At 55.8% G+C, this 8,985-nt stretch overlaps 1 long non-coding RNA gene across 1 annotated transcript; it reads left to right on the forward strand.

Annotated features, from left to right (window-relative positions):
- The first annotated feature begins 4,682 nt into the window (after window positions 1–4,682).
- On the forward strand, window positions 4,683–8,048 carry LOC132233627 (uncharacterized). The gene is made up of 3 exons (XR_009452678.1): window positions 4,683–4,931; window positions 5,666–5,760; window positions 6,380–8,048. It is a non-coding gene; the product is annotated as an uncharacterized LOC132233627 (long non-coding RNA).
- Window positions 8,049–8,985: the final 937 nt, after the last annotated feature.

Genomic DNA, 8,985 nt, shown 5'->3' on the forward strand with positions numbered 1-8,985 from the left:
CTGACTCATGGGTGTCCTGGCAGGAGGAAGACCCCAGCCCAGGCACACCGCTGTCCCACCCAGTTCCTTCACTGCTTTCCCTGGAACCTCCCAGGTGCCTGGGCCCTTTAGAAGCTCCTGGCCCTGGGCAGGCCTGAGATGGCCGTGAGAGGGAGGCCGTCTGTCTGGGTGCTGCAGGGGGTCAGAGAGGGGGAGCAGGTGGGGGAGGATCCTGCTGGCCTGGTCTCTGTAACCCAGTCCTGCTGATATGTGTAGCACACCCATCCAGGGGCCCACCCTGTTGACCCAGACTTGACCGAGCACCTGTGCGTTCAGACTTCCATGAGTGACATCACCGAAACAGAAGTAAAGATTCCCGAGGAGCCTGTCCTCACTGGAGGAAGAGAACCCAAGAAAGGCCTCCTGGTCCCTGAAGCCCCCGGCACGTTACTATGGGCCAAGGGGCCACGAGAGGTGGGGTCAGTTCGGCCCTCTGCCTCCTTCGTGAAGGGCTGGAGGTCAGGGGCAGAGCAGAGGGGAGGGAGGTCCTGAGTCGGTGCCCAGACTACCCAGCCTTAGCCTGGCAGGAACCTGCCCTCTGGGTGCATGATTCCAGGGCATGAGGAGGCCAAGGATGGGCCTCAGCCAGGTCCCGAGGGCGGCTCCGTGGATCTGCCCTTGTCCTCGTAGTGCAGTTCCCGCTAGAGACTGTTCTGCACTAGGGCGCAGGCAGGAGACGATGCTGCACAGACCACGTGGTCAGAGGGGCCCAGCGGGTGTTGTGCGCACAGACGCTCCCATCTGCCTCCTGTCCCGCCCTGCTCCACCCCCTTGGGGCCCTGAGACCCCATGGAGCCCCACACATGATTTCTGTACCTCGATTCTCATAGCATCCTGACCAGGGCCTCTCCAGGACACATCCTCCCAGCCAAGACACCAGGACTGGGCCTCAGAGCCGCTGTGACTGACCAGCTTTTGTCTTCAAGGCCAGTGAGTCTGAGCCGCCACCCTTTGCCGTGGGTGTCATCACGGGCCTGTGCTAGGTGCCCTGCAGCCTCTGCTCCACACGGTATGTTTTACCTGGGCTCCCAGTTACCTGCGGGGGCGCTGAGGCCTGCTGGGCGCTCGCTGCACACCAAGCTCACCAGACACGGGGGCTTCGTAGGGGGTTGTGGAACTTGGTTGGGCACTCAGCCTTGCTGTGCCTCAGTTTCCCCAGTGTGGAAGCAGGATTGAAGGAGGACGAAACCAGGGACTGCATCTCCCTTTTAGTAGGTGGGGAAACTGAGGCAAGGAGAGACGTGGATTTTGCCCCAGGCCACGTGACTGGTGGCGGCCTGTCCACAGAGCCCATCCTTGCAGCCCCTCACTCCCTCCCTTGCCCTGCCCTGTGTGTAGCGAACTGTGCCATCCCAGGGTTCTATGGGGACCCTGTGGGTGGTAGCCGGCACCATCTGGATTGGGACTCTGCCATGACAAGGTCCATCCCGCTCAAGGAGGGAAGGGAGAGGGACACGGAGCCTGTCATCCCGAGAGGCGGTCCTGGAGGAGCACTCGGCCGCCTCTCCACAGCTTGGGGTGTTGGGGTGCTGCCCCTCTGGGCCCTCCAGCTCAGGCAGCTCCTCCTGGAGCCCAGGGGCCCTTCTGCTTCGGCCCCCTTTTGCCTCCATCCCTCCCTGCCAGAGAGGACTTCTTCCACACTGGATTTGTCCCTGCAGCCCCATCCTCACTCACCCCTCCCGGGATCTTACAGGACAGAACTGCAGGCCGGCCCCAGCACCCGCCCTGGGCCCGGCAGTGAGAGTACAGGCTGGGCCGAGGTCAATTGGGCTGTTAAGGAGATGTGATTGTGGGGGACATAAATCAGGACTTCTCTCCAGAAGCAGGAGTCACCGTGTTTATTGAGTGTAATTCTGAGGGAAAAATAAAAAGCCAGCAGGATCTGAGTCATCGTTTAGTGGCCCAGGAGAGGGTGTGCAAGGTGTGAGCGCCACACTCCCGCCCCTCCCCCTCCTCGGGGACACAATATGTAAATTCAAGCGTTTCCTACCCAGGTCCAACATGCTTCACTGACCGCTTCGGCAAAACCCCAGGGTGGACACTGGTGTCCTAGGACCAAGATGCCCAAGCAGTCGAGCTGCCGGGAAACAGTAGCCACAAGTTTAGATTTCAGGAATAATATTTTCAAAAATCAATCTCTCCTGCATCTGCCGACTCAGCTTGTTTAAAAAAAAAGGTGCTTTCCTTGGATACGGACGGGGTCCTCCTGCAGCCACCGTCATCAGCCCCCCGGCTGGCTCTCCCCTGCTGGCTCACCTGCCCAGGGTGATAGATGTCACCAACCTAATAAATGCTCGCCATTTCCCTCACATAAAAATGCCTGTGGTTTTATTTCAGTAGTTCTGCCATTCTGACATCATACGGAAGGCATAATGCTCTACTCAGGACCAGCGCGCACGCACCTGGGCAGGTTTTGCCATAGGAATTCACTAGTCCTGCTGATTTTTGTATGTGAGTTGGGACCAAGGTCTCCTTTAGTTAACATAGCCTTTGGCGTTTATGAAAATGTACCAAGACAGAATACGCCCCGCTCCACGGTGTGGCAGAAACCCTGTGCCCACTATTTTCAGGCAGCCCTGGCTGCCATGGGGTTCTCGACTGAGTATGGGAACCATCCATGCTCCTCTGCAAATGAATATATTCATTGTTCTGTCTCTGAACTTCCCTATTTAGAGATCAAGTATTAGCTACACAGAAAAATAACAACAGCTCGGCTGCTTACCCCACACACGTCCCCATTCCAAGTTTCATTTGATACCCCTGGGAACCCCACACAGCAGGTCCAACTGACACTCTCTGCCCACACCTCTGGACCCCATTTTAAAGCAAGGAAGAGGAAAACCTCAGCGATTTGCCGGAGATCGCACAGCCGCGAGCCAGGCCCCTGGGCCTCGGCTGCCCGGCCGTGGACATTCTCTGGGAGAGGCAGCACCGTGGTGGGCCTGCACCAGCCCAAGGGCCTGGGGAAATCCTGCCCCTATCACTCTTGTGTTGCCTCTGGGGAATTATGTAACCTTTCTGTGCCTAACTACCTTTCCTGTCAGGCAAGGTGACGGCAACAGCACCCAGCTCGCCACTTCCACGGGAGGGTCCAGCATCTGGGGTCAGGGAATGCAGGTGTGGGCCTCTGGCCACCCTGTGCAGGAGAAGGGGGCTCTATGTGTGAACTGAAGGCCACTCGCGATGGCCCTAGGGAAGCCACTGCCTAGGAATGGAGCCAACAAAAAGATGAGCCAGAAGGAACATACCGCCCCTGGGGGCTGGCAGGCGGCTGGTTTATTTTAAGAATGATGGTGCTAGCCCTGGCTGGTTTGGCTCAGTGGATAGAGCATCAGCCTGTGGATTGAAAGGTCCTGGGTTCGGTCAAGGATACATGCCCAGGTGGCGGGCTCGATCCCCAGTGAGGGGCGTGCAGGAGGCATCCGATCAATGATTCTCATCATTGATGTTCCTATCTCTCTTTCCCTCTCCCTTCCTCTCTGAAATCAATAACAATATTTTTTTATATAGAAAAAGAATGAGGTGCTAATAGTGAACTGATTTACTAACCTGCCCAACGGCCCTGGGCAACAGGTATTCTGCTAGCAGGTGTCGTGCCAGTGTCCCGGCCCAGGCACAATGCGCTTGCAGGCCTGGCAGGGAGCTTCGTCCTCTCTGCCAGGCACCATTGCCAAAGGGGCACCCAGGTGTCTCTCCAAAGCCTCGAGTCCCCAGTGGGAGAAGCAAGGGGGCTAAAAGGTCAGGCTTGGGTGGTGAGGTGGCAGGTGACTTGCGGGCAGCGGCAGGGCATCAGGGAGAGAAAAACCCAATGAGTCCTTGACCAACAGCCAGAGCCCATCACGCAGCAGGTTTTGAGAGACACGCAGGGAACAGCAGCTGGGACAACACTCAGCCTTGTCCACGTCCCCCGTGCCTGTGGATGAGGTCACCTGAAGGTGCCCAGACGTCCACAGGCACAAGAGCGGCTCCGTGGGGGAATGCCTCTTCTGACACTGTTCCAGCGTCGGCTGGCGAATGGCCACTTACATAGTTGCTGAAGATCCCAGTTGACTTTTTATTAATGCCACAAACACTCCAGAGGTGTGGTCTGATGTGTCAGCGTGTGTGACAGCCATGGTTTTGACCGCCTACAGAATGCACATGCACTTGAAGGTTTTCTCCTGGGGTTTTGTCCAGGGTCATCCAGTGCCCAGCCCAAAGCCCACAGGCCTGGTGGCCATGGCTGGCACAGGCAGAAGACCAGCACTGGAGCCGGAGTCAGGTGCGGAAATCCCTCCCCAGCCCCAGATGTGTCCAGAAAGTTGTCCTTGAGGCCAGAAACACTTGCTAGGTGACCAGAAGCAGAGGGCAGGTCGGGGAGAGGACCCCCGGCTTGTTCCTTTCCCTGAGACACGTTCCTCTGCTCCCTGGGAAGGCCAACACCCATCTGCTGGGCCCGACACCGCCCTGGCAGAATATTCCGGGGAAGAGCAGGCATCAGCACTTAGTCACCATCCTGATGGGGCGCTGGCAGCTGGCCCGTAATCGGTCAGCGCTGGCACCCCCCAGACACAGGACGGGCTGGGAGGTGAGCCCAGTTTATGACATGCCATATTCTCACCTTAACCCCAAATGCTTGTGCTCTGCCCTACCTGCCACCTTAACCTGCTTGCAGGAAGGGAACTGCCTGTCCGGGAATGCGTGACTACAATCACCCGCTCCCTGACCTTGCCCTCCCGGCACTGCTGTCTGTGCGCCAAGAGGGAAAAGCACACGGAGACGGGACGGCTCGGGCGCCTGTGGGTGACCTGTGCGGACAAGCCTCTCAGCAAAGCTGCAGCCTGCGGTGAACGTTAGCCCCAAATAACAGAAAAATACCCGCCCAAACTTTCAGTGCAGACATGTGCTCACAGGTGGGTGCTGACATCAGTGGGGCACCAGGGCCTGGGTGATGCGAGGAGCTTCCTATGGCAGGGTCCTTGGTGGGCAGCAAAGGAGCAGGGCCCGTGTCCTTTCCTGGGACAACACCCCCTCCCCGCCCCCCCATATCCTGTGACCTTGGAGCCGTTCACAATGAGAGAAGACTCTTATCAGGCGCCTTCCCTTCCTACTTCTCATTAAATCCTTATCAAACAATAGTGCTGGCACTGGCGAGATACCGTGTGTGTGTGTGTGTGTGTGTGTGTGTGTGTGTGTGCGCGCGCAGAATTATATATTAACTTGTGCTAATTAATGTTTATGTAGCCGATCATGGCAGACATCACCTTGGACCACCATCAACAACAGCAGCTTTCACACAGAGAGTGGCCACCTGACCCGCTGGTCTCAGGCCTCAGCGCTGAGCCACTGCATGTCTGGCCCACAGGCTGGCCAGGCCCTCCCCTGTGCTCCCTGTCCCCACTTGGGGAGCTGTTTCAAACACCTCCCGAGCCTCCCCTCTGATAGCAACAGAGCCATTGGAGTGACTGCCTGCCTCTGAACCTGTACATGATCTCAACCTCAAAGAACTGTCTCCCTTTGGTGACAGCAACAGAAGCCCCCTGCCAATCTCCAAGGTCCTGCCTGGCCTGGCTCCAGGCCCTTTCCTGGGTCCTGCTCTTCTCTCAGCAGCTCCAGTCGAAAGCCTTTCCCTTCCCCTCCCCTCTAGGCCACACCTCCCTTTCTCCTTGACAAGCTGCCTAAATGGGCGCTGCCAGCCACCTCCTCCCCAGCCTTCCTCCGATGGTTTTGAAGCCATCCCAGGTACACTATCGTTTCATCCACAGTAATAATACTAATAATAACAACAATGTAATAATACTAATAATAACAGCAATGTCTGCAACCGCATGGGCGAGGTGAGCAGGGAGACAAGCCTTCAGGGAGCGGCGCTGGGCTCTTGGAGCTGCTCCCCTCCGGCCCTGCAGGGCTGCACCTGGATACTTGGGAGGGTCTGGTCAGAGGAGCGCTTTGTCCTGAGCTGTGTGGGGACCAGGGCCCTGTGTGAACCATCTACATTGGGAACGTGCCCGCCAGGGAGCAGGCAGGTGGGGAGGAGGCTGCAGGGTGACATTCACACAGGACCTGGGGACAGCTGAGGAGTGAGGGGGCTCTTCAAGGAGGAAAGGCAGCTGAAGGCGTTCAGTGGTGACCTGGGACCCAGCCTGCTCCCTGTGTCAGCAGGAGCCCCATGTGAGGTGGGGTCTGGAGGGGCTGGTATGGTAGACAAGGCCAGATGGGGGAAGAGCCTGGTGGGGGTAAGAGTGGGGATGAAGGGGGTGATGCCCTCAACCTGCCTGAGGAACTGGCTTGCATGTCTGGTCCAGTATTTGACCCAGCAAGACACTCACTGCCTTTTAGTCCTTTCTGTCCCCCCCTCCAGGTCTCAGCTCCCTGCTCCCCTGTTCCCTCAAGCCTAAGCTTGGAGCGTGCCCAACTACCCGTCACACTCAAGTCTTCAGGTTGGAGCTTGAGGACCCCAGACCCAGAGGAGGGTGTGTCTGTGCCCAAGAGCTGACCTCCTTTGTGGACCCTGGCACTTGTTCCCGGACGCCACCCCACCCAGATCAGGACCTGAGCCTGGTGGCCTTGGACTCTAGCCCACAGACCTCCTCTGCAGCGTCAGACTTGTCCAGTGACCCCACTTGGGAGATCCGACAGTCATGTTTGGCTTCAAAGCAAAGTTTGTATTCACTCCTAGAGAAATCCCTGCTCATCACTGACTTGGTCCAGGGAATGTTCAGATGGATTCAACCTTCTGAGATCAGACTCTGAGAGAGTGGCAGGCAGTGTAGCCCAGGGCTGGGGCAGGTGAGCATTAACACCACCCAGGATGCAACCCAAAGATAGGGGCAAACTGATCTAAAGTTTATATGGAAGCAAAAGACCCAGGACAGCCCACACAATATTGAAAGAGAAGAACAAAGTTGGAGGCTGACACCACCCGGCTTTAAGACTTGCTATAAAGCTTGTTACCAACATAGTGTGGTGTTGGTGAAGTAGCAGACAAATAGATCAATGAAACAGAAGAGAGCCCAGAAATAGATCCCATAAGTATGGTCACTGATCTTTGGCAAAGGGGCAAAGGCAACACAATGAAGCAAAGATAATCTCTTCAGCCAATGGTGCTGAAACAACTGGACATCTACATGCAAAAAAAAAAAAATCAATCTAGACACAGATCATTTACCCTTCACCAAATTAAATCAAAATGGATCACAGACCTAGCTATAAAACACAAAACTATAAAACTTCTACAAGGTGGCACAGGAGAAAAACTAGATGCCCTTGGGTATGAAGATGACTTTTTAGATACGACACCAAAGATATAAGCAACAAGCTGGACTTCATTAAAATTACAAATGTCTGCTGTTCAAAAGACAGTTTGAAGAGAATAAGAAGACAAGCCACAAACAGGAAGAAAATATTTGCAAAAGACAAATCTGCTAAATATACAATGAATTCTTGAAACTCAACAATATGAAAACAAACAACTCAAATTAAAAATTAGCCAATGACCTTGACAGCTACCTCACCAAAGAAGAGATACAGACGGCAAGTAAACATATGAAAAAGATGCTCCACATCCTATGTCATCAAGGACATAAAAATTAGAACCACCTATACGGCTCTAAAAAAATAGTCTTATGAAAAATAAGAAAAGACAACAAAAAGAGTCTAGAAGGGACAATGGCGTGGATATAGAGTCTGTCCCCTGACTCGGAGCTCCGTGGGACAGGGTGTCTCGGAGATGGGCAGGAGTGACCAGGCTGCACTCCAGGCCAGGGTCCCCTCGTGCCGCAGCCACACTAGGAAGGCACAGTGCCCTCCCCTCCAAATGGCCGAGGGACGCAATGTTGAAAGCAGGCTTTGCTCAGTCTCTTTGGCCTTAAAGTTGTGGAGGGCACATCCTCGGGGCTGCTTCCCTGCGTATTAGTAAGACGCTCAGTGCCGACTGCTCAGACAGCCCAGGGCCGATGACGCCTTCGCCGTTTCTGCAAAGGCAGTCTCCATGGACATGGGGCGCTGGACGGCAGTGGGAGGCAGGGGCCTTGCGTGGCGGGCGGAGAAGCAGCCTAAGTGAGCGCCCCAGCTGGACACACCGGCTCTGGGTCCTGGTGGGAGACTTTGCCCTGGGCTTGTGTCCTCTGTGGATGCTCCTCGGGTCCTTGTCACCTTCAGACATCAGAGTGACTGTCCGGGAACGGGGTGGGCCAAGGACCTCAGCAGGGCCATGCTGTGGACCCTGCACAGCAGGGGCCCTGGGGGAGAGCAGGAGGGTCAGATGGAGGGTCTGGAATGGCAGCTGATAAAGGCCACTCCCACCAAGAAGGCCGCCCACCTGGACCTGCATTACAGTCAGGCTGAGAGGAGACCCAGAGTCTTCTCTCTGCGTGTTCAGTCATAAGCCTGGTTGATTTATGACCCTCGTCCGCAGAAGAGAAAAGATTAACTGTCGGGAGCAAGTAGTGAAACTGGATGCCGTCTGTCATTTGAACAGAAAGAAAAAGCAGCTGTGGCAGGAGCGGGTCAAAGGCCAGGGGTGTCTCACCGCGATGGCTTCTGATGGGAAGGGCTCCTGCCGCGGGCACTGAGGATCCAAAAATAGTTTTATGATCAAGTCACCTTTAGCCAACTTTATTCGCTAGAAGGTGAGGGCCAGTGCAGGGAAGTAAAGCTGGCCAAGTGCAGGCTCAAGGCTCTGGCCCTTGAGCTGTGGGAGGAGCCAGGCCCCTGTGCCTTCCACCTCCTCACCTTGTTTCATTTTTCCGCGCGTTGTAATTGCGGTAGTAGAATGGGGAGGGTGGGTGGTACCTACAGCTGTGACAATCAGATACTTGGGGGTTTTCAGCCTGGCAGATCTGCCCCCTGGAAAGTGAGCGAAAGGTGGGCATGGGCAGTGGCCCTCTCCCTGGGTAAGGAGACATTGGGTGACATGGACTTGCTTCCTCATCATTAATGATGAATAGCCATTGCAGGGGCCTCTGA

The sequence above is a fragment of the Myotis daubentonii genome, chromosome 4 (assembly GCF_963259705.1).
Source record: "Myotis daubentonii chromosome 4, mMyoDau2.1, whole genome shotgun sequence".
In the NCBI taxonomy this organism is placed as follows: Eukaryota; Metazoa; Chordata; class Mammalia; order Chiroptera; family Vespertilionidae; genus Myotis; species Myotis daubentonii.